The sequence below is a fragment of the Symphalangus syndactylus genome, chromosome 21 (genome assembly GCF_028878055.3).
Source record: "Symphalangus syndactylus isolate Jambi chromosome 21, NHGRI_mSymSyn1-v2.1_pri, whole genome shotgun sequence".
Classification (NCBI taxonomy): Eukaryota; Metazoa; Chordata; class Mammalia; order Primates; family Hylobatidae; genus Symphalangus; species Symphalangus syndactylus.
In genome coordinates, this window is record NC_072443.2 from 66,203,472 (window position 1) to 66,230,624 (window position 27,153).

Consider the following 27,153-nt stretch of genomic DNA (forward strand, 5'->3'; position numbering starts at 1 on the left):
TATATATACCACAATTCTATCTAAAGATATTTTAACAAAAGTCCTGCTTATTTTTTGCAATGCATATTTTGGGTTACAAAAACAGGCAATCCTGTCAAAAATGCCTTTTCATCTGGTTTGACAAAATAAGTATCTAATTCAAGACCAATCATTGCATCTGATTCTGTTTCTTCAGTCGTTCTTAATATAGTTCAGTCCTTTTTCCAGACAGTGACTTGTTGAAGAGACCCAGGCCTGCTGTTCCACAGAATGTCTCACGTGTGTTATTTGTCTGATTGCATCCATGCGTTGATGTCTCCCTTGCTCTTCGATCTCCTGTATCTCCTAATAATCTGATGTTGGTAAAACTTTTTTGACTAGACTACATTGTGAAAGTTGCCCATTATATCTTGCATTATATCACAGGGCATATAACAACTGACTGACTACTGGAATAGGATGGAAATAGTAGGATCTCTCCGATGTGTGTTTTTTTCCTTTGATTAGAAAGTTACATGTGTGACTCCAGCTTGACATTATACAATTATCCCGCCCCTTATTATCAAATGTATTAATCCTTATTCCTTGCCTGAATCAATAATTTTATTTATTTGGATGTTTTTATTAGTAGTTTTGCTTGTTTCAGTTTGTTTCTACTTAGATAACGTGAGCAATCCACTTAGGCCAGGAATTAAGCTCATATGGAAGGTAATCTCTCTAGGCTTGCACCTTCAATTGTCAGGTCGAAATCTTAATTTTAACTTGATGGGCATGATCTTGTAGCTCAAACTTCAGAGCTAACAGGGAGTCATTTCCTTCTAAGCCTAACTTAGTAACAGTGTGGTATAATAATAACTGAAGATAAATATTGAATTTATTTAGGGTAAATAACAGTAGTGGCAATCATCCATCTAGGGCTTACTATAGTTACCAAACACTGGACATAGTTCTTACTTTTTTAATCCTCACAGTAATATTATGAAGTGTTTAGTGGCCATTTTACAAATGAGGAAACTAAGGCACAAAGAAGTTAGAAAACTTTTTCAGGGTTAGGCACAGGGGTCTTGGAATTCAAAAGCATCTTGTCTATTTAACATCCTTTCTCTTAAAGACTATGCTGTAATAGTATCTTAAAGTTCTTCTTTGAACACCATAAAAACTTAACAAAAGTATACACTTGTGCATACTGTATACTTCTCTTTCAACAACTAAGCATGCCTGCTTCTCCATACCACTTATCTAAAATATGTTATATTCTGAGATTAGTAGTTTCTCTGTTGTAACACAAGAGGAGCTGACCTTGGCGGAAAGAGGCCAGTAAGATCCTAGTAAATGGCACCAAGTTCACAAAGGGTGAAGGTCAAGTTCACCTTCCTACCTTATCAGTAACCAGCTAATGTGTCGAGGTTCACTGGGATGAGTGGAGTAGGAATGCATGTCCAAAGCCAATTCCAAAGACTAAGCCATTCATGAAAATAACTCTGTTGATTTTTTAGTATTTTGTACTGTGAAGAAAATGAGGTTATTCTGATTTTTAGTTCTTCATCGATTATACGCTTTTGTTTGTCTGTTTGAAGGAAAGTTTTTGCCTATGTTAGAGGCTCCTCTAATTTTTATTTCACAATCCTGCTGCCAATTCATGTCTTTCTGTGTATTTCTTAGACATTTAATGAAAAGCTGAGAAGGGCCCCATTAGAAAATCATATCTGTTGCCATGTTCACCTAGACAGTCCCGCACACACTTTATAAGTTGCCATCTTCTGAAGGGATTGGTCCCCAAATTTAGCCTCTACTTTTGATTTACAATTTTCTGTGAAAAAAAAAAAAATTTAAGCCATTATCCTCTGTGCTTCTGGTATTGTGCTGATTCCACTGAATTAGTCAGCCATGCGAGGAAGAAGAAATTGACAGCTAAATTCAATAAATAGCATTGTGCTGAACTTGCTGAGTCTCCAAACAAGAAGGAAGTAAGCACAAATGAGCCATGTAGGTGCATCTCACCTACAATGGAGGGAAATCAATATTTTCCAAGTGACAAAAGGACAAACCGGGAGGAGGAGAAGAGCAAAAAAGTATATTAATGTTAACTTGAATGATAATTCTACCAACAATGGAGACAGGAGGGAAACCTGAACAATTATGCATATATGTGTTCCACATAAGGATATGCAACACAAAGTACCGGAAAGATGGAAAAGATGCCCAGCTGTGAACGTTGGCAAGTGGGGGAGACCAGAAAGAAAAAAATAAAACAATGATAACAAAAGAAAATGTTTTATAGCAAATAGAACCTGCTGAAAACGGCGTTCCTTTTTGTATTTTTCAGTAAGCTGTTGAGTGGGAACTTTTGTTCCACTCCATATATATATTTTTAAAACTAAGCAACAGTTTGCATGTGTTTTAACTTCAGAAGTCATTTTCTTAGTTTTTACAAAACCAACTCAATAGGCATTTTGCTCATTATTAATATGGCTGACAGTCTTCCAAAAATAAGTTTGCACCACCTTTCTCTAACAAGAAAAGAGAAACAACTAAATTACGTATTTAAATGATGTTTATCAGACTCTGAAATGACTCAGGATGCTAAGATTTATGAACTCTTATAGCCTTTAAAATTCACCTGGTGAAAACGTGTGGGTTCTAAAACACATATCTCCCTCTTCCTCTCTTGCTTTTTTGGTGTATTTTTACCAAATATACCAGTTTTTCTCAATCTTATTGCCTATTTATTTGTATAATAATTTTTCTAAGATATAGATTGATATCTTGAGCCATCCTGTGGCATATGGACTTTTTTAAAGCAACTGAATTAATCTATACTATATCACTATACTTGTAGACCAAACCCTTGGCTGGAGTGCAGTAGCTCACCCAGGCTGGAGTGCAGTGGAGCGATCGCGGCTCACTGCAACCTTTGCCTCCCAGGTTCAAGAGATTCTCTTGCCTCAGCCTACTGAGTAGCTGGGATCACAGGCATGCGCCACCACGCCCAGCTAATTTTTGTATTTTTAGTAGAGATGAGGTTTCACCATGTTGGCCAGACAAATCCCTTGGTCTACAAGTACAGTGATATAGTTTAGATTAGTATACCAAAGGGATTTTTAAAAAGCAAATGACTTTAGAAAGTAACCAATGTGTTAGTTTACAACAAAAGCTATTTATTGAGAACTTCTACTTGCAATGCACTGTGCCACAGAGACCATAAAAATAGAAGAGTCTTACTTTCTAAATACTTACCACTTAATTGACCCAGCATGATAAATTTTTTAAAAGATCATAAATCAAGCAAAGAAGCTTGCCGCAGTGGTTCACGCCTATAATCCCAGCACTTTGGGAGGCAGAGGCAGGTGGATCACTTGAGGCCAGGAATTCAAGACCAGTCTGGCCAACGTGGTGAAACCCTGTCTCTGCTAAAAATGCAAAAAAATAGCAGAGCGTGGTGCTTGCACCTGTAATCCTACTATCTACTCGGGAGGCTGAGGCAGGAGAATCACTTGAACCCAAGAGGCAGAGGTTGCAGTGAGCCAAGATGGTGCCACTGCACTCCAGCCTGGGCAGCAGAGTGAGACTCTGTCTCAAAAAATAATAATAGTAAATTAATTAATTAAGCAAAAAAATTCAAAATTATAATGCAGATAATGTTAAAAAGATATGAAATGAATTCAACATATTTGCATATATATGTTTTCAATATATAAAAGTGTATAGACATACAAAAAGCAATATTTTTGAAATTACTAATTTCGGTTGTTAGGATTACCAATGATTTTATACTCACCTGATATTTCAAATCTTTCAAATCAAGATTTAATTTTTTTTTTTTTTTTTTGAGACAGAGTCTGGCTCTGTCACCTAGACTGGAGTGCAGTGGCACAATCTCAGCTCATTGCAACCTATGCCTCCCAGGTTCAAGTGATTCTCCTGCCTCAGCTTCCTGAGTAGCTGGGATTACAGGCACACACCACCACGCCCGGCTAATTTTTGTATTTTCAGTAGAAACGGGGTTTCATCACGTTGGCCAGGCTGGTCTCGAATGCCTGACCTCATGATCCGCCTGCCTCAGCCTCCCAAAGTTCTGGGATTACAGGTGTGAGCCACCGTGCCTGGCCAAGATTTAATTTTTTGATGAGAAAAATAAACACATGAAATAATATGTAATTGTGAAACTCACTGCATATACTTAAATGTATATGATAATATATAATTGTTAATTTCACATTAATAATATATAATTGTGAAATTCATTGCTAAAGGAGTTCAGAAGAAGTAGTGATTCCTAAGAGTCAGAGAATAGAAAGTGTAGAATACTATTATAGAAAACTTTCATGTGACTATGTTTTAGTAAATAACAACTGTAGTGCAGATAAAAGATAGTTATGATAAAGTCTAATGGACATGATCCAATTAGCACATAAATTACATATTCTCCATGTGGTATTGGGATTTGGTCATATAATTTATAAAACATAATCTCTAAACACTGGTTTATCCAAATGTCCACATGAAAAGAGTGCTCACTATGACAAGGGCACAGCTCAACTGACATGAAAGTATTCAGCTGATATATTCATACTTAACCATTTACAGCACTAAACATTATAGTGACTCTGATAAACAGGCAACGTGGATGATGTACATATAAAATTTTTAGGCATCTCTCTTATTCTTACCTTAATCTCCCTAGGGTGTACATTTTAATCTTTCTATGGAGTGAATAATAAATTATATCCACTTGGAGTTGTTTATCCAATCAGATGTTTGGATTTGCAGTAATTTATTCTCACTCTCAAACCCTTCCACTCCTCATCCTGTGCCCTTTGACACATTATCAAGATGGATCATCAGTACTCAGTTAGGATATGATCCCTATTCTTGAATTCCTAGCGTTATGTTCTAGGCATTAACCAGCCTTATCACAGGGACATGGCTTGTGGATACTGCAAATCTTTAACATTTTTACTTGGAAGCTTGACAGTAAACTTCAGTATTTATGTACAGAATTCCTGCTTCTCAGGTCACATGGCTTCCCTCCTCCCTCCTCAAATTTCTCTTCCCTCCCTCCCCAGGGATATCTTTGGAAACCTTTTTTAAAGGCCCATATACTTGACATTTTAACTTGCTGAGAATGCCATTGGAGACAGCTTCAATAAAGGAGAAATATGGTGATTCATTGGTTGTTAGCATTTATCTATGAGGGAGAAAAGTAAGTAGCCAGAATGAGAAAAAAAAAAAAAAAAGCGAATAAGGAACAGTGTTTCTTTAGCTTTGGTAAAAAGAAAACAAACATAGATCCTGAAACAATTATAGATTTGAGGAACAAATAATGTCTAGAATGATTCCTGGGTTGTTTGTTTGTTTGTTTGTTTGTTTGTTTTTGATGGATTCTCTCTCTGTCGTCCAGGCTGGAGTGCAGTGTTGCAATCTTGGCTCCCTGCAACCTCCACCTCCTGGGTTCAAGTGATTCCTGCCTCAGTCTCTCGAGTAGCTGAGATTACAGGCACCCACCATCACACCTGGCTAATTTTTTTTATTTTTAGTAGAGAAAGGGTTTCACTGTGTTGGTCAGGCTGGTCTTGAGCTCCTGAGCTCAAGTGATTTGCCTGCCTCGGCCTCCCAAAGTGCTGGGATTACAAGCGTGAGCCATGGTGTCCAGCCTCATTCCTTGATTTTTAGATGAAGATGTGGGTATGACATGAACCTCTGTAGATTGAAGAAAGAATGGAAAAGTGTATCTACCTCCCTAAGATCCAACATGGGTTGTTTTCTCTCAAATGAGTCTCCAGCAGATATTTATTTCTATGTTTATATAAAATAAAATAACGCTAACCTCTACTAAGTGAAGGCAAAGAAAAAGAAATTCTTCTATCTTAGATACCTCATAAGAAAAAAAAAGGTACATCAAGATAGATATTATTATCCTTATTTTATTTTCAGAAAGTTGTTAACTAACTAGGATAACAAATGGTGGTACCATAATTTAATACCAGGTGTGTTATGATATAAGCCCAGGTTTTTGTTTTTGGTTCAACATATATTAGTACTGCATTAAGAGGAAAATAGCAAAGTGGCAAGCAGAACTTCACACTGGCATGACGAAGATTTCCTTTATTAGGCAGGCTCAGTCAATTAAATTTCTAGAACAAACAAACTTGAATATTCAAGAAATGGACTTCCAACCAAGAAAATCCTGTTCCCATCTACTTAGTGACTATCCCAAAGACTAATTCAACTGGCTCATCAGTCATGGAAGTTGCTACAAATAAGACCAAGAGGTGAAGTTAAATATCTCCCCATAAGACATCAATAGTACAAGAAAAACAACTTGAAGAGACACATCCTATTGAGATGTTTGTTGCTCACATTGCAAAAGAAGCTGAGTTGGGCCTTTTACCATTTCACGGGGACAATGACTAGATAGATATACAGAATAGGACTGAAGGGAATCCTGAGAGTCTTTGGAAAGTTACACGTGGGGTCAACTATAAAATGAAAACTAAGACCACAACAGAAAAACCATCTATTTTAAAAATGGTCATTGAATAATCTTGTAGAGAATTTAAAAGTATCATAGTTTACAATTACTTACTGCATTTTTAAGAAGTATTTGTACTAAAACCTTTTGGACGGCATCACAAAATCTGGTCACCAGCTGACTTGTAGATTTTAATATGGCAGAAACATTTGATCACAAAGAAATTTTTCTTCTAAGTTTAGCTAATCTAAGAGAGAAAGTTATATCCTATGTTGATATTTTTGAAAATAATTCCCATGCCTACCTCAAGATGCAGGGCTTTGGGAACACACTTAACCCTAAGGAGATATAACAGGACATGACAGGGCACTTTGATAGGGCTCCATCAGTCCCCTGACACGATCTAAGCCCCTTAGGTCTAAGTCCCTTTATAATTGATGGGACTGTAATCCCAGTGGTTTCCTTTGATTTGACCATGCAATATTACAAAAGCAGTATCTGAGAGTCCAATCACCACCTAATGTCCAGGGCAAGAGAGTGGTTAAAAAAAAAAAGGGGGGGCTCTAGTGTTTCTGATACCCTTACAACGCTCCTTCCAATAAATGAGAAACTATAAGTAATCATTTAATTGCAATAATCACAATAATCATACAGTGAATAATTATCAATACAATTGTCAAGTTGAGGGGCTCAAATATGCCTATGGAAAAATACTCAACCTCAATAATCAAATGAAAGTAAGTTAACGGAATAATGAGGTTTTTATTTTAAAATTCAATTGGAAATATTCTCATATCTTTTGGTAGGGTAAATTGGTATGCACAAAGATATTTATCATAGTGTAACTTTAATGAACAAATTGTAAGACAAACAAACTACACATCTCCATCAGTAAGTGATTGCTGTATCTCTATTCAATGACTTGAAACTTTAGGACAATGATGAGGGTCAACATGTAGTTCAATATATTATTGAGTGAAAACAGGTAGATATTATAAATTCCATTTAGGAAAATTAGAGAAATGGTGCATATAAAAATTCATCAATAAATATGTGGAGTAAATTTTTGTTAAAAATCTTAGTAAGGCCATTTTAAGAAAGTGGGATTGTGGATGATTTTAATCATCTTTACCTATTTTTCTATTTTGCTTGTAATAACTACAGTAGCAAGCTTTATTACTGTTATAATCAGAAAAAAACTTGTAATTTTCATTTTAGAAAATGTTAAAGCCAAATCAAGAAAGTACTCATTAGAATTTATCACAGGATTATAATATTTTAATAATACTTTTCATGATTATAAAATTATTTAATGATTGCAAATTTAGAATCATACTGAAATACTGTTTTACAACCTGCTAACCTGTTTTTTTACTTAACATCTTGTGAACATGTTTCCATATTTCCAAATATTCTTCACAACACATGATTTTAGTAACATTTTAGTATTCATTGCATAATGTCTTGGTCCATTAACATTTAAATTCTGATATAGAAAGTAATGACATAACATGATTCTGGATTACAAAAAGGTGTTTATTGATGAATAAATCTCAGATGTCAATATAAGGTTAGGGTTCTCAAGTCAGAGATAGTTGCCTCATAATTCTTAGCCTCCAATAACATACACTCTTTAGTTGGGGACCCCACCAGCTGTTTCAGCTGTAGAATATCAGTGACCACACCCAGAAGCACTGATATAACCAAGGTAATCTAGGAAGAAAAGTCTCAATTGGCTGTTTTCTTGGCTATTTATATAACCAATATTTCCTTATTAAAATAACAATGATAAGTAATTACATAGAACATTAAAAATCTGAATCCATTTCTTTTTTATAATAAACCTATGATGTAGGTGCTATTACTATCCCTATTTAACAAATGAAGAAATGGAAGCAAAGAGAGGTTATATAGCTAGAGAAAGATAATACAGCAGGTTACTACAGAGACAGAAATTGAATCCATGTTCTTATCTTTAAAATAATAAGCACATTCACAAAATTTGAGGTTCATTCAAGAACATATTCTTACTTTTCAGAAGATCCAGGATTACAGCCCAGCTGTAAACATGTATTCTTTCCATTACACTCCACTCTCTCCTAGTAACAATAACAAAATGATCTTTATGGAGTAGCAACAACAAAATGATCTGCTGTTCATTTTGTTATTTAATTCAAGGGGCAGAGAAAGGACATCACATTTGTCCCTGTTTCTGGAGGCAGTTAACTCTAAAGAGTTTTATTATATGGAGACACCAAACCGTTTACAGAAACAGCATGATACTTCGTTTTCTACCATCTATATTCTGCCTGCTACTGTCACCAAAAGCAGAGAGGTCCCTAAGTTCATAAGAAGTGGTCTAATTAATATTCAGATTTATACAAACAAAAATAGAGATGTTCAATTTCAGAGATAGTTCTTTAGGAGGGAACAGGTACCAACTGACCACAGCCTGCATGCCTGTGAACTAACACTTCACATAGGTAATGATTATTGATTTGCATACTAAACAACTGCACATCAGGAGGCAGCTGAACTGTAAGAAATGAGTGGAATAGAATGAAGTAAGCCATGGCCTGCCCCTCCCAGGACCCTCCAAAGGAATGTAATTTATTCTGGGTCCTCCTGAGCTCCATTTTCTGTCACGCTAGCCTTCAGTCTTCCTTAAGCAAATCTCATGGTTCCAGCTAGAAAACAACAACAATGAACAATATTTTCCCCCCTCCCTGTCATCATGTCTGTAAGCATGTAGACACAGAGCATATTAACAGATATTTTAGGCAGTTTGCAAAATCTCTCTGAGAATGAAGGAAAGCAGGGCCCCACAGGTCATATCAAGTACTCCTGTCCATCCCCACACTTAAAGCCCAGTGATGTATTAACATAAGGCAATACCATATATATATATACATAGTAACTCTCTGTGCCTCTAACTGTCTAAGAACAACCTTACTCCCCCCTTCCCCAATGCACACACTTCAAACTGGCTATCAGGTACTAGGCTTAGTACCTGGGTAACAAAATAATCGTACACCAAATCTCCTGTATATGTATCGTTGAACCTAAAATAAAAGTTAAAGTAAATAAATAAATAAACTGGCTATAACAGTTAATGGTGGGGGGGTGGGGGAGTGGGAACTAGTAGACCTGAATGCAAAGCTCTACTACAAACTATCTTTCCATCTACAAAAGTCAATTAACTAGTGAATTTCATTTCATCGTTTTTTATAAATAAGGTTATAGACTCTATAATCCATCAGGTCTCTTTTCTCCAAAATGATAGTTTTAATATAATCTATTACATCATAGACATAGTTATACTTAATCAATTTCAGAATCTTGACAAAGAAAGGTGTACTTCTTTGCAGGACCTCATTGTATCATGATCTCCCATACCATTCCTAAGTGATTTCTTAAGGCAACTTGAAAAGGTGGCATCAAAATCCTGAAGTATTTACAGCCATCGAAATGATTCCTTTGATGTTCTTTTGAGAGATTAAAATGGCGCCATTTCCTGTCTGTCATTCTTAGTCCGGTAAACTAATCAGTACCCAGCACCCAGCATGTCTTAGGCTCTGGGACAGTGAACAAAGCAGCCATTTAGAGATGCTGAAATGCATACTGTGAAATTACCAAACTGTGGAAATTCATCCAGGAGAACATATCTTATTTCAAGAATATAAATGAATTAATCAGTAAGCATGCCACCCACATCCCAGAAACATCCCTGATTAAATTTAATGTAGTGAATTTGTGCAATCACCACCAAACTAACCATTGATTAAACAAAGGCCTCTGAGTACTAATTCTTTTAATGTACAGTTTATTTCTGCTCTCCTTTGAAGGGTACACCTTTGAAAACTTTGCCAATTTTGGGGACACATCCACATTTGAAATTCAGTCTGGGTTTATTTCTCAAGGAGGCCCATCTCTTTTACAGGCAGTGCAACTAATGCATCAGACATTTAGACAGATGCCTATTTGGTTAATCTGTCATAGTGGCACTAAGAATTCCCTGCTACCTTGTGGATTGGCAGAGAAACCTATTTAGCACAAGATAAGCAGCCACCTAATTTCTTCTCCCCACATATAAAAAAAGGAGGAGAAACTACCCCAGGCTACTTACTCTATAGACAAGAGTTCAAGAGTGAACTGCACCAAAGATTCCATTCTCATATATCTTACACGTTTTAACTTCAGACATTATGCTGTTTGCATGCAGGTGGCTGATAAAGAAGGTAAGGCAGTTGCATACCATGTTATAAAAAACTTTGATTCTCCAAGAGTGGTTCTTTATTTTATTCTCTTGATTGATAGATAAATAGATGATATATAGGTAGGTAGGCATGTAGACAGATAGACAGACAGACAGACATAAATAGAGATATATCACATTAACTAGGACTTAGTCTATCTTAAAAAATCCACTTACAGAGACTGGGACTATAGTTTAACAATAGCATACCCTGCATTTACTGAGTTAATATTATGTAACAGATACTATTAATATAATAAAAGAATCAAATTCCTGCTCCCAAGGAGCTTAAAATTTAGTGGCAATAACTGGGGTATAACACCTCCGGACTGAAAATATTGCCCCTGGTAATTTTTCAGGCTCTCGTTATAATTCCTGAGAAGTCACACTCATGTAAATACTAGATATTGAAAAGCATATTTTTAGACTTAAAACTGAGCATGAAATCTATAATTCTGATCCATAATAACATATAGGTTTGCTCTCTCAAGTCAAAGCATGAGAATGCAAAGAAAGGGAACCCCTCCCTCATCATAAGAGGCCAGACTAATGTTCTCTTAGTCTGACAAAATAGTCCTACTTGTATCACCGAACAGCTATCTAAATGCACATTTAATTGTGCTACGATGCCTAGCAAAGTATATTGAGCAGATAGTAAATGCTTAACGTATGTTAGTAAAACATCTTCAGGTCAAAAACATTGACTGCTCTTTCTCACAGCCCACATCAATTCCATGATCAATTCCTATGAACCACACCTTCTATCTACTGCTGCCATATATCCAGAATATGATCACTTCTCATTACTTCCATCACTATAACCCTGGCATTAAAGTCAACAGGTTCCATAGGAAATTATTACAATATGAAAATATTTAAGGACTGTTATATAAAGATGAAAAGCCTGTTATATATATGATGAAAAGATGGAAAGTTCCCTGTGACTCTTGGTGGTAGAATCAAAACCAATAAAGTGTCATTTTTTCAAGTTACATAAGAAAATCCAATATTCTTTGACAATAGGTTACTTTAAGAAGCAATGGGTGTTTTCAAGTTGCTGTATAAGAAAGTTTTAGAGGGGAATTAGCATGGTCAACCAAAAATGGGAAAAGGAGAGGAAATAGCTTAGAAGATATTGTTCCATCCAATCCGGCAATTCTATGCTTTCAAATTGTCACTTTCTTATAAAGTTCATGAGTCACAGATGAGATATGATTGTCATGTATAACAGACATGACATGTTTATAATACTGTAGAACCATGAAACAATATCCTATTAGAAATTGGGATGCAATTCAAATATTCCTTTCATTCCAAATGAATCTCTCCTGCTTTGATTTGTATACATCATTTCAGGATTTCAAAAACCAGCTGTGAAATTGCTGATTTGTCTGCAGTATGAATTTCTTTGTTAGGAAAGAAAATGGCTCTTTGAAATAGTGTTCTTCCTATGAGAAGATGAGATATTTATGCTTGTTTTCCAAACACACACAGGTCAATTCAAAGGGAACCTACTTATTCCTTGAGTAAAAAGCAGTATCACCTTAGGAAATGGTTCTTTCAGTGGCTGACATTAAATTTCTACACACCACAGTCGTAAGTTGGCACAGAAGCCAGGAAAGAAGGTGAATGCTATCTTTCCGACACAGGAAAAGTTCACTCATTAGAAGTTCTTTACATATTTGAAAGGAAAATTCCCCTGGCACCATCTTTCTTTCTTTACAAGACATAACTATGCCAAAAAATGCATTTAATTCTTAATTTGATTCCCTGTAAAATTATATAAAAATAAGCTGAATCACAGAAATGTTTGCTCATATTTGAAGAGCAATAAAAATAACTTTTGCAATTTTGTCACTGGTTTTAGTATTGGAGAAGCCATACTCCTTAGATGACTAAAAATTCCAAGCCAAGCAAACCAACTGCTTGACTGTGGTGGCAGCTGCTATTCTGCTGTTGACTGTCACCTTCCCAGAACTCTTCAGAGATCCTTCTGAGACGACTCCAATATTGTGGTATTTCTAAAATGCTCAGAATAGCAATGCTGTTCCTTACCAATGAATTGGTTTGCATAGAAGACATTATAAATTCTTCAATGGCAGGGCTCAATAAATGTACCTTTTAATTAATTTGATCCTAGTCCATTAAGGCTCCTTGTCTCAGATATACAGGCACCTCAATCACAGCTAACAGCCCTTACTTAAAAATTCCCCAAGAGGACCAAATCTCCAACTTGTTGGGGGGAGATTTGATTTTTAGGAAGAGTTAAAAAGTTATCAGAGCAAGATAACTTCTCTGAGAAATGAAGAAAAGTAGGTTTAAAGAGAAAAATTAGTCGTAAAGAGAATTATTTCCATAGGTGTTTGAACCTTAAGTCTGAGACTCATTTTTAAGGAGAAATCCAAAACATGACTTGATAAATGGTTAAAGAAGTCACCATAAGAAAAACAACACTTGTGCATGAAATAAAATTCAACAGCCCTCATGATGAAAACTGTCAACAAAATGGGTATAGAAGGAACATTCCTCAACATGATTATATGGTCATATATGACAAACTCACAGCTAACACCATACTGAATGGGGTAAAATTGAAAGCCTTCCCAGTAAGATCTAGAACAAGACAAAGATGCCCACATTCACCACTTTCATTCAGCATAGTACTGGCAGTCCTAGTCAGAGCTGTTAGGAAAGAAAAAGAAAGAAAAGGCATCCAAATTGAAAAGCAAGTCAAATTATTCTTATTTTCAGATGATATGATTTTTTATTTTAGGAAATCTAAAGACTCCATGAAAAACTCCTAAATCTGATACACAAATTCAATAAAGTTGCAGAATACAAAATCAACATACAAAAATCAGTAGTGTGTCAGTACACTAGCAGAGATCAACCTGAAAAAGAAATCAAGAAAGCAATCCTATTTACAATAGCTACAAAAAAATTCTAGGAATACATTTAACCAAAGACATGGAAGATCTCCACACACACACAAAAATAAAACACTGATGAAGGAAATGGAAAAGAACATTAAAAATGAAGAAATATCCCATGTTCATGAATTAGAAGTATTAATATTGCTAAAATATTTATACTATCTAAAGCAATCTATAGACTGATTGCAATCCTTATCAAAATACCAATGACGTCCTTTACAAAAATGGAAAATACAATCCTAAAATTTCTATAAAACCACAAAAGACTTTGAATAATTAAAGCAATTCTGAGCAAAAAGAATAAAGCTGGAGGCAGAGGCATCATACTATGTGATTTCAAATTATATTACAAAGACATAGTAACACAAACAACATGATACTGGCATAAAAACAGACACATGGACCAATGGAACGAAACAGAGAACTGAGAAATAAATCCATGCACTTACAGCCAACTCATTTTTAGCAAAAGCTCCAAAGGCATGTATTCTCATTTAAAAATGGTTCTGACACAATGTGCAATTGCAAAAATATGGAACCAGCCCAAATGCTTATCAATCAACGAGTGGATAAAGAAAATATGTTACATACACCATGGGATATTACTTAAGCATAAAAAGGAACGAAATAATTGCATTCACAGCAACCTGGATGGAAACGGAGACTATTATTCTATGTGAAGTAATTCAGAAATGGAAAACCAAACATGGTATGTTCTCACTCATAAGTGAGAGCTAAGCTATGGGGGCACAAAGGCATAAGAATGATACAATGGACTTTGGGGACTCAGGAAAGGGTGCAAGTAGGGTGAGAGATGAAAGATTACACACTGGATATAGTGTACACTGCCTGGGTGATGGGGGCACCAAAATCTCAGAAATCAACACTAAAGAACTTATTCATGTAACAAAATACCACCTGTTCCCCCAAAACCTACTGAAATGAAAAATAAATTTAAAAAATGGTGTTGGGAAAACTGAACAACTATATACAGGAGAATGAAGCTAGATTCTCATCTTTCACCATACAAAAAATTAACTCAAAATGGATTAAACACTTAAATGTAAGACCTGAAACTATGAAACTACCAGAGGAAATGATACAGAACATTGGTCTCAAAAAAGATTTTTGGGGTAAGTCTCAAAAGCACAGGCAACAAAAACAAAAACAAAAAAATAGACAAATTGGATTGCATGAAGCTACATTAAGCTTTTTAAGCTTCTGCACTGCAAACAATTAACAAAGTAAAGAGACAACCTACAAAATGGGAGAAAATATTTGCAAACTTTCCATATGAAAAGAGATTAATCACCAGAATACATGAGAAACCCAAACACCTCAATAGCAAAAACAAATAATGTCATTAAAAAATAGGCAAAGGACCCAAATAGACATTTTTTAAAAGAAGACAAACAAATGGCCAATGGGTATATTAAAAAATTTTCAATATCACTAACCATCAAGAAAAGTACAAGTAAAAAACAGTAAGAAATAACCTCACCCCACTTAGAATAGCTATTATCAAAAAGACAAAAAATAACACATACTGGCAAGAATGCAGAGAAAGGGGAAAGCTTATACACTGTTTGTGAAAATGTAAAAGTAGCACAGCCAGTATGGAAAAAAGTAAGCAGTTTTCTCAAGAAACTACAAATAGAATTACCATATGATACAGCAATGTCACTGCTAGGTGTATATCCAAAAGAAAGAAAATCAGTATATGGAAGAGATATCTGCACTGCCATGTTTACTGCAGCACTATTCATAATAGCCAAGATATGGAATTAATCTTCGTGTCAATCAAGAAATGAATGGATAGATAAAATATGGTATAGATACACACAATGGAATATTATTTAGCCATAAAACAGAATGAAATTCTGTCATTTGCTCAACTGGAGGTCATTATGTTAAGTGAAATAAGCCAGGCACAAAAAGACAACACGTATTTTCTTTTTTTTTTTTTTTTTTTTTTTTTTTGGGTTTTTTTTTTTTGAGACGGAGTCTCGCTCTGTCACCCAGGCTGGAGTGCAGTGGCGCGATCTCGGCTCACTGCAACCTCCGCCTCCCGGGTTCACGCCATTCTCCTGCCTCAGCCTCTCCGAGTAGCTGGGAATACAGGTGCCCGCCACCACGCCCGGCTAATTTTTTGTATTTTTAGTAGAGACGGGGTTTCACCGTGGTCTCGATCTCCTGACCTCGTGATCCGCCCGCCTCGGCCTCCCAAAGTGCTGGGATTACAAGCGTGAGCCACCGCGCCCGGCCACGTATTTTCACTTATATATGAGAATTTAAAAAGTAGATTTCATGGAGATAGAGAGTAGGATGATGCTTTCCAGAGGCTTGGAAAGGAAAGGAGAGGCATATGAAGAGAAGCTGGTTAAAGGGCACAAAAATATAGTCAGATGGAAGAAATAAGTTCTAATATTTAACTCCACAATAGGGAAATTATAATTAAAAATAATTTATTGTATATTTGAAAATAGCTAGAAGAGAAGATTTGCAGTATTCCCAACACAAAGAAAAAATAAATGTTTGAGGTAAGAGATATCCCAGTTACTCTAATTTGATCATTACTACAGATATCAAAATATCATATGCACTCCAAAAATATGTAAAACTATTATATGTCAATTTAAGATTTTTAATTAAAGAAAGAAAAATGATACTTTAATGAATCAGCATATATGCTCAGTGATTATTGAATGAATAAAGAATAGTTGGGTGCATTTGTTTTAAAATGTAAAAAATCAGTCTCATTTTGAGTCATATTTCACATGATAAAAATACCATCTCTCCATGTATATTTTCAGTGAATATTTATTCATTATTTTTGTGCCACCTTTAAGAGCTGACAGCAGAATATTTTTTATTATACACAGTCCTTGCCCACATGTAGTTCACAATCTACCCAGCAACAGTGTTTTAAAATATAGGATATACTAAAATTAATGTTTGAGAGCAAAATACTGCTAATTTTTCTCTTCTTAGAAGACATAAATTTTAGCTGGACACATGGCCACAAGAAAAAGGACTGTATCTTCCAGTCGTTTTTGCAGCCACACACGGCCATCTGACTAAGCACTGATCCACAGGATTAACCAGCGCAGTTGTACCGCAACTACTGGGAACTTTCCTTACAAGGAAATAATTGTACCTTTTCACATTCTGCTTGGAATGTGACTATAACACATTGTCCTTATGCTCCATCTGCATCATAAGGACAAAAGCTGTGTCTGACAAATCCTGGACCCCTGACATAAAGGAACACTACAGCAGCTTTGGAATGCCTATGTCGAGTTTTAATTCAAAGAGAAAAACATAGTTGTATCTCATTTAAGCTCCTGATCTTATGAATTTTCTGTTTCTTGCAGCCAAGTCTAACCCTAACTAAGCACAGTATAAAAAAAAGTGTTATTTAAAATCATCTTGAGTCTGATAGGATAGTTACCAGTTAACAGTTCTGGAGGGAAAATGCATTATTTGCAGAAAAAAAAAAAAAATGGAACAGCAAGTTTATATCACATCTTTGTGTATCTCACATTTGTGAACCTCAAAAATCCACTGGGCAGAAAAAGGACAGATGGTAAATTATCAAGCTACATAGAAGAACAAGGCACAGAGAGATTATAAGACATGCCCGAGCTTATAAAATCCACTCTTCTTTTTAGTGAGAACCTACATGGACTGTTTGCCTTACCTCAGCATGAGAGCTTTTATTCCCTTAAGTAAAGCTGCGAAAAAGTCCAAGTGGGCTCTGGCAGTGTTTCATCAGTTAGCGAAGTCTGCAGTAGAGAAATAATATGAAAAAAAAAGAAAGAAAGGAAGAAATGCTTTTAGTTCTCTGAATTCTACGATGCAGATAAAGTTGGAAAGAAAGGAGAAATTATCTGGAAAAATTGGTCCAGTTGGAGATACAGAGCAGAAAATGGAAGACGCATTTTAGATATCTCCTCTCATTACTTTATATATTGTGAGTTTTCCACAAATGGAAAGTGTTGTGCAGAAAGGTTTAGAAATATATTTGCAATTTTCACATTAAAAGTGAAGGGAAACATACAGGGAATAAGAACAGGGCAAATTCTGAATCTGGCTGAGGAAAAAAAAATCCATTTTACCAGCTGAAGAAAAGCCTGGGTAATAAGTAGAGACAATGTGATTTGTGAGGCAAGTTGCAAAAAGGCACTGAAGATGGGAGAGGGAAAACAAAAGGAAGACGACAGCATTTGGGGACTTATTGGGCAACAATAAAATCGCTTTCAACATGCATCCCACACACAGATACTCAGGCAGATTTATTTGATCAGTTCTGACAATAATAAAAAGTAGTACAAATGGAAGGTGCCCAGCCATTCTCAAGGTAAACAGCTCCGTCTGAAAATTCAACATCTAGCTTCCACATCTGGGCAATACTCCACTTAAAGGAAAGCACAATGAAGCAAGCGGGCCTTCACTGTTCCATAGAATTTTAGAACCGTTTCAAACTGAAATTCTGCAGCCTGGAATAGTTGGTGTTGATAGTTAATGGTTGATGCAGAAGTTTCTATTCCAGATGGCAAATGTAGCAAGTTACATTGAAATAAAATAGTAGAAAGTTATTAACACAGAGAATGCTCACATCCTTCTTCTAGACAGCTTTCTCAAAGCCCCATCACCAAAGCCTATCACATAAATAATGTATATTTAATAACATCTTATATATGAATGCCAGCTGGCTGGACAATAAGAGCACATGCAGTAACATATCCATGCCATTAAGACAAGGATACCTCATGGGACTTTGAGAATTTTACTCCGTAAGTAATAGAGAAACCAACATGTATGACATTGTTCTAAATTTAATTGGCAGGTTCTATGATTTCAGTTCAACAAAACAAATATAGTATAAATGCTATAACAACTTTGAGTAACTATAGAACACCAAATACCACAAATAAGAATAGTATGCAATAGCCGGGCACGGTGGCTCACGCTTGTAATCCCAGCACTTTGGGAGGCTGAGGTGGGCGGATCACGAGGTCAGGAGATCGAGACCACGGTGAAACCCCGTCTCTACTAAAAAATACAAAAAAATTAGCCGGGCGTGGTGGCAGGCGCCTGTAGTCCCAGCTACTCGGAGAGGCTGAGGCAGGAGAATGGCGTGAACCCGGGAGGCGGAGCTTGCAGTGAGCCGAGATTGCGCCACTGCACTCCAGCCTGGGCGACAGAGCAAGACTCCGTCTCATAAAAAAAAAAAAAAAAAAAAAAAAAAAGAATAGTATGCAATAAACTACATGGGAAAAAAATTAGGAATTTTTCTACCTCCAAATATGAAGTGTTCATTTATTTTGACAATTGCAATTTAGTTTTAATTATTCATCATATGGTAGTGAATATGCTGCACAGTATTTCATAAAGAAATGAAAACTTAGGCCTGGTGCAGTGGCTCACACCTCTAATTACAGCACTTTGGGAGGCTGAGGCAGGCAGATCATTGGAGGTCAGGAGTTTGAGACCAGCCTGGCCAACATGGTGAAACCTCGTCTCTACTTAAAAAATGCAAAAAATTAGCCAAGTGTGGCAGCGGGCGCCTGTAATCCCAGCTACTCAGGAGGCTGATGCAGGAGAATCACTGGCAACTGGGAGGCAGAGGTTACAGTGAGCCAAGATCTCACCACCGCACTCCAGTCTGAGTGACAGAAAGTGAGACTCTATCTCAAAAAATAAATTAATTAAATAAAAATAAAAGAAGAGAAAAAGAAAACTTAAATCTGTAACGGGAAGTTCTATTAGCAGGCAACGTTGTATTAAATATTTGCTTGGAATAATGCAAAAGCACGAAATTCATAGCAGGAATCCATATGAGTGAGCTTTCACAAGACTGTAACAGGAGACAGCCAACTCTAGTCCTTAATGTCTATACCCTGTTTTCCCTTCTGCTGCTTACCTCATCTGCCACAAGGATTTTTTTTATTGCTCTTAAAGCTCATCCTAATAACACCTTGAATTTGAAAAATGTCTTAAAAGGTACAACACATTTTCACATTTATTATCTTAATTTAATCCGGAGGTTCTCAACCATGGGCAATTTTACATCCCCTGGAAGCCAAAAAGAAATGATAATGCCTGAAAACATTTTTGATTATCACAACTGATGAGGTGCTACGGGGTAGAGGCCTTGGTAGCTGCTGAACTTCCTCTAATGCGCAGGACAGCCTCCCACAACAAACAATCACCTGACCCAAAATATCAATGGGCTGGAGTTGAGAAACTTCAGCTACAGGATTTCATCCTACAGCTACATTATGTGGTAGAAAGTAAAAGAATTGTTATCCCCATTCTTGGGCAAGAAAATGGTGCCTACATGCTCTCTAAATTATACAAAACTGTAATTGTAGCCAAGGATCTTATTTCAGTATATAATTCATAAAGCAATACAAAAGTCCAATGACCTGTGAAAATCATGGGAAAGCTCAGTGACTAAAAAAAGCTTTAAAATGACAAAGAGTGACATTCTCATCAACAGTGGACAGACACACAACAAAGAAGAGTGGGGAGGGGAGAACTATCTGCTCTTCCCACAATGCAATGGATGGCAAGGAATGCAAAGATACGAGAATATGAACCCCAGGTCTGCTGCTCACTCACCAGCTGATAAGGTTTGGCTGCGTCCCCCGCCCAAATCTCATCTTGAATTGTAGCTCCCATAATTCCCACATGCTGTGGGAGGGACTTTGGAGAAAATTGAATCATAGGGGTGGTTTGCCCCACACTGTTCTCGTGGTTGTGAATACACCTCACGAGATCTGATTGTTTTATAAGGGATTCCCTTTTTGCTTGGCACTAGTTCTTTCTTGCCTGCAGCCATGTAAGATGTGCCTTTTGCCCTCCACCATGATTATGAGGCGTCTCTAGACACGTGGAACTGTGAGTCCATTAAACCTCTTTTTCTTTACAAATTATCCAGTCTCGGGTATGTCTTTATCAGCGGCGTGAAAACGGACTAATGCACCAGCTATAGACTTTTGGCTGTGTTGCCTTAGGCACTTAACATTTACAACTCTGAGATTAGTTTTCCCAACTTGTACCATGAGAATAAGTAAATAAGAATTCCTGTGAAAAGCTCTTTATAAAACATCAGGCATTGTCCAAAATGTTTATTATCTTCAACATTAGTGACGATTTTCACTGACTTCTCCCTTCCTCCTTGTTGATTGGTTAGCAGATTCCTTGTTTATGTTCACAGACTGACCAGACAAAACCTAGGCTTATGAGCAAAAGCAAATGCATAGCCAGGTGCCATAAAGATGCTGGGGAGAAGGGAATAGGTGGAGAGGTGTGGCTAAAAGCACGAGTTCTGAAGATAAATGGCCTCAAATTTACAGAGCCAAAAAAAACAAAAATCACTAAATAACCAATTACTAGAGCAATATAGCTTTGGGTACATTATTTAACCTCTGTATATCTTCGTCTCCTCACCTGCAGAAGAGCACTTATGGCTTATAAGATTAGAAGCAACAAATGAAATAATAAATGAAAAAGAACAATGTAAGAGTACACAATCAATCCCTCTTAGGCCACACAGTGCTCTAAGTGCCCAAGAAACTCTGTTGGACAAGATGGAAAAGTTTTCTGCCCTCATAAATCTTACATTTCAATGTGAGAGAAATAAGAAATCAATATATAAATAATACAAATAACAAAAAAATGAAATATAAAAAGGTTACAAACTCAGACTAAGACATGAGATGCCAGTTCAAAGTATCTGTGAAGCAAAAGATTAGAGTTCCCAGAAATAAACTGAGAAACAGGCTGCATGAATGAAATTATTATTATTATTTTATTTATTTTTTTTTTTTTAAGACGGAGTCTCGCTCTTTCACCCAGGCTGGACTGCAGTGGCGCGATCTCCGCTCACTGCAAGCTCCGCCTCCCGGGTTCACGCCATCCTCCTGCCTCAGCCTCTCCGAGTAGCTGGGACTACAGGCGTCTGCCACCACCCCCGGCTAATTTTTTGTATTTTTAGTAGAGACGGGGTTTCACCTTGGTCTCGATCTCCTGACCTCGTGATCCGCCCACCTCAGCCTCCCAAAGTGCTGGGATTACAAGCGTGAGCCACCACGCCCGGCCGAATGAAATTATTGAATACAGGATTTGCAATTCAGGAAGTTCAGAGCCAATTATACTATGTGTGGTAGGTTCATAAACATGAGCAAACAGTGCATCTAGCAGGATGAGATGATTAAAAAGGTAGGAAAACATTATCCAGTTGTTTTCTTAAGCAATAGTTAATGCTAAAATACTTCATCCAACAACTATCTAGATGTACTTCTTACTTACTAGGAAGTAATTTCCTAAATGCATATTGAGACAGAAAAAAATAATAAAATCTCTGCTAATATTCAATGAAACTTCTAAAATCAAAAGATCAGAAAGTCCAGTCTATCACTGATGGACGTTTGGGTTGGTTCCAAGTTTTTGCTACTGCAAACGGTGCTGCAGTAGACATACATGTGCATGTGTCTTTACAGCAGAATGATTTATAATGCTTTGGGTATATACCCAGTAATGGCATTGCTGAGTCAAATGGTGTTTCTGGTTCTAGATCCTTGAGGAATCACCACACTGTCTTCCACAATGGATGAACTAATTCACACTCCCACCAACAGTGTAAAAGCGTTCCTAATTCTCCACGTCTTCTCCAGCATCTGTTGTTTCCTGAGTGAATTATTTATTCATTTATTTATTTATTTATTTATTTATTTCAAGATGGACTCTCACTCTATTGCCCAGGCTGGAGTACAATGGCGTGATCTCAGCTCACTGCAACTTCTGCCTCCCAGGTTCCAGTGATTCTCCTGCCTCAGCCCCTCGAGTAGCTGGGATTACAGATGTGCACCACCACGCCTGGCTAATTTTTGTATTTTTAGTAGAGACAGGGTTTCACCATGTTGGCCCCGGGTGACATCAAACTCCTGACCTTGTGATCAGCCCACCTCGGCCTCCCAAGGTGCTAAGATTACAGGCGTGAGGCACCACGCACAGCCTATTTCCTCACTTTTTAATGATCACCATTCTAACTGGTGAGAGATGGTATCTCATTGTGGTTTTGATTTGCATTTCTCTAATGACCAGTGATGATGAGCGTTTTTTCATGTTGGTTGGCTGCATAGATGTCTTCTTTTGAGAAGTGTCTGTTCATATCATTTGCCCGCTTTTTGATGGGGTTGTTTGTTTTTTTCTTGTAAATTTCTTTAAGTTCTTTGTAGATTCTGGGTATTAGCCCTTTGTCAGATGGATAGATTGCAAAAATTTTCTCTCATACTGTAAGTTGCCTGTTCATTCTGATGATAGTTTCTTTTGCTGTGAGGAAGCTCTTTAGTTTAATTAGATCCATTTGTCAATCTTGGCTTTTGTTGCCATTGCTTTTGGTGTTTTAGTCATGAAGTCTTTGCCCATGCCTATGTCCTAAATGGTATTGCCTAGGCTTTCTTCTGTGGTTTTTATGGTTTTAGGTCTTAGGTTTAAGTCTTTAATCCAGCTTTAGTTAATTTTTGTATAAGGTGTAAGGTAGGTTTCCAGTTTCAGTTTTCTGCCTATGGCTAGCCAATTTTCTCGACACCATTTATTAAACAGGGAATCTTCTTTCCATTGCTTGTTTTTCTCACGTTATCAAAGATCAGATGGGTGTAGATGTGAGGCATTATTTCTGAGGCCTCTGTTCTGTTCCATTGGTCTATGTATCTGTTTTGGTACCAGTACCATGCTTTTTTGGTTACTGTAGCCTTGTTGTATAGTTTGAGATCAGGTAGCCTGATGCCTCCAGCCTTGTTCTTTTTGCTTATGATTGTCTTGGCTACACAGGCTCTTTTTTGGTTCCATACAAAATTTAAAGTAGTTTTTTCTATTTCTGTGAAGAAAGTCAATGGTGGCTTGATGGGGATAGCATTGAATCTGTAAATTACTTTTACAGTATGGCCATCTTCATGGTATTGATTCTTCCTATCCATGAGCACAGAATGCTTTTCCATTTGTTTGTGTCCTCTGTTATTTCCTTGAGCAGTGGTTTGTGGTTCTCCTTGAAGAGGTCCTTCACATCCCTTTTAAGTTGTATTCCTAGGTATTTTATTCTCTTCATAGCAATTGTGAATGGGAGTTCTCTCATGATTTGGCTCTCTGTCTATTGATTTGCATATGTTGAACCAGCCTTGCATCCCAGTGATGAAGCTGACTTGATCATGGTGGATAAGATTTTTGATGTGCTGCTGGATTCAGTTTGCCAGTATTTTACTGGTGATTTTCACACTGATGCTCACCAGGGATACTGACCTGAAATTTTCTTTTTTTGTTGTGTCTCTGCCAGGTTTTGGTATCAGGATGATGCTGACCTCATAAAATGAGTTACGAAGGATTCCCTCTTTTTCTATTGTTTGGAATAGTTTCAGAAGGAATGGTACCAGCTCCTCTTTGTACCTCTGGTAGAATTCAGCTGTGAATCCATCTGGTCCTGGACTTTTTTTGGTTGGTAGGCTATTAATTACTGCCTCAATTTCAGAACTTGTTATTGGTCTATTCAGAGATTTGACTTCTTCCTGCTTTAGTCTTGGGAGGGTGTATATGTCCAGGAATTTATATATTTCTTCCAGATTTTCTAGTTTATTTGCCTAGAGGTGTTTATAGGATTCTCTGATGGTAGTATGCATTTCTGTGGGATCAGTGGTGATATCCCCTTTATCATTTTTTATTCTGTCTGGTTGATTCTTCTCTCCTTTCTTCTTTATTAGTCTAGCTAGCAGTCTATCTATTTTGCTAATCTTTTCAAAAATCCACCTCCTGGATTAATTGATTTTTTTGAAGGGTTTTTCATGTCTCTGTCTCCTTCAGTTCTGCTCTGATCTTAGTTATTTCTTGTCTCCTGCTAGCTTTTGAATTTGTTTGCTTTTGCTTCTCTGGTTCTTTTAACTGTGATGTTAGACTGTCAATTTTAGATCTTTCCTGCTTTCTCTTGTGGGCACTTAGTGCTATAAATTTCCCTCTAAACACTGCTTTAAATGTGTCCCAGAAATTCTGGTACACAAGTGTCTTTGTTCTCATTGGTTTCAAAGAACTTATTTATTTCTTTCTTAATTTCGTTATTTACTCAGTAGTCATTCAGGAGCAGGTTTTTCAGTTTCCATGTAGTTGTGTGGTTTTGATTGAGTTTCTTAATCCTGAGTTCCAATTTGATTGCACTGTGGTCTGAGAGACTGTTTGTCATGATTTCTGCTCTTTTGCAATTGCTAAGGAGAGTTTTACTTCCAATTATGTGGTCAGTCTTAGAATAAGTGTAATGTGGTGCTGAGAAAAATGTATATTCTGTGGATTTGGGGTGGAGAGTTCTGTGGATGTCTATTAGATTCACATGGTTCAGAGCTGAGTTCAAGTACTGAATATCCTTGTTAATTTTCTGTCTCATTGATCTGTCTAATATTGACAATGGGGTGTTAAAGTCTCCCACTATTACTGTGTAAGAGTCTAAGTCTCTTTGCAGGTCTCTAAGAACTTGCTTTATGAATCCAGCATGGTTACTGGTACCAAAACAGATATATAGACCAATGGAATAGGACAGAAGCTTCAGAAATAATGCCACACATCTACACCCATCTGATCTTTGAATAGCCTGACAGAAACAAGCAATGGAGAAAGGATTCCCTACTTAATAAGTGGTGTTGGGAAAACTGGCTAGCCACAGGCAGAAAACTGAAACTGGAAACCTACCTTACACCTTATACAAAAATTAACTAAAGCTGGATTAAAGACTTAAACCTAAGACCTAAAACCATAAAAACCACAGAAGAAAGCCTAGGCAATACCATTTAGGACATAGGCATGGGCAAAGACTTCATGACTAAAACACCAAAAGCAATAGCAACAAAAGCCAAGATGGACAAATGTGATTTAATTAAACTAAAGAGATTTCTCACAGCAAAAGAAACTATCATCAGAATGAACAGGCAACGTATAGAATGGGAGAAAATTTCTGCAATCCATCCGTCTGACAAAGGGCTAATATCCAGAATCTACAAGGAATTTAAAGAAATTTACAAGAAAAAAACAAACAATCCCATCAAAAAATGGGCAAATGATATGAACAGACACTTCTCAAAAGAAGACATTTATGCAGCCAAGAAACATATGAAAAAACGCTCATCATCCTTGGTCATTAGAGAAATGCAAATCAAAACCACAATGAGATACCATCTCACGCCAGTTAGATCGGAGATCATTAAAAAGTCAGGAAACAACAAATGCTGGAGAGGATGTGGAGAAATAGGAACGCTTTTACACTGTCAGTGGGAGTGTAAATTAATTTAACCATTGTGGAAGACAGTATGGCTATTCCTCAAGGATCTACAACCAGAAATACTGTTTGACCCAATAATCCCATTACTGGGTATATACCCAAATGATTATAAATTATTCCACTATAATGACACATGTGCATGTATTTTTATTGCAGTGCTGTTCACAATAACAAAGACTTGGAACCAACCCATATGCCCATCAATGACAGACTGGATAAAGAAAATGTGGCACATATACACCATGGAATACTATGCAGCCCTTAAAAAAGGATGAGCTCATGTCCTTTGCAGGGACATGGAAGAAGCTGGAAATCATCATTCTCAGCAAACTAACACGGGAACAGAAAACCCAACACCGTATGTTCTCACTCATAAGTGGGAGTTGAACAATGAGAACACATGGACACAGGGAGGGAAACATCACACACCCGGGCCTGTAGGGGGGTGGGGGGTTAGGGGAGGGATAGCATTAGGAGAAATACCCAATGTAGATGATGGGTTGATGGGTACAGCACACCACCATGGCACGTGTATACCTATGTAACAAACCTGCATGTTCTGCACATGTATCCCAGAACTTAAAGTATAATAAACAAAAAAGAACTAATTTAAAAAAATCAGAAAGTAACAGGACACATATCAACTATGCAGAAATAATTGAAAATGTTAAATTAATAAGAAATCTTGACCAGGTGTGGTGGCTCATGCCAGTAATACCAGCAATTTCGAAGGCTGAGGTGGGAGGATAAATTGAGTCTAGGAGGTTGAGGCTGCAGTGAGCTGAGATGGCACCACTGCCCTCCAGCCTGGGTGACACAGTGTGACTGTTTCAATAAAAAAAAAAAAAAAATGAAAAAGAAATCATGGCTTAATATGACCAAACTGATTCCAATAAAGAGGAGATTAGTAGTAGCAGTAGGAACTTATATTCTGTTTCAAGAAAATAATATAAGAAAAATTAGTCAGCAGAGCTTTTTAGCTGTTGAATTTATAAAAGGATAAAGTAAATTCTAGAATTACGGTATAAATCATGTGACAGAATATTTGTTCATTTTGTTTTGTTCACTAAAACAATGTGTTACAACTTTTTAATTCTGGTTTCAGCTCTCATAAATACCATACCATCAACTCCTATCAAAAATAAACCTTTTAAAAGGCTATAAGGCTACTTTTATGTGACATAAAGTCACT

At 36.8% G+C, this 27,153-nt stretch overlaps 1 protein-coding gene across 4 annotated transcripts in view; it reads right to left on the reverse strand.

Annotated features, from left to right (window-relative positions):
• CNTN4 (contactin 4) overlaps positions 1-27,153 on the reverse strand; it is a 985,842-nt gene that overhangs the window by 802,736 nt on the left and 155,953 nt on the right. For 2 of the 4 annotated variants that reach the window (XM_055259617.2, XM_055259612.2), the window contains exon 2: positions 17,340-17,424. The exons of the other annotated variants lie outside the window; for them this stretch is intronic. The gene's annotated coding sequence lies outside the window, so the exon portion shown is untranslated. The remainder of the gene's footprint in view (positions 1-17,339; positions 17,425-27,153) is intronic. 4 annotated transcript variants of the gene reach the window in all.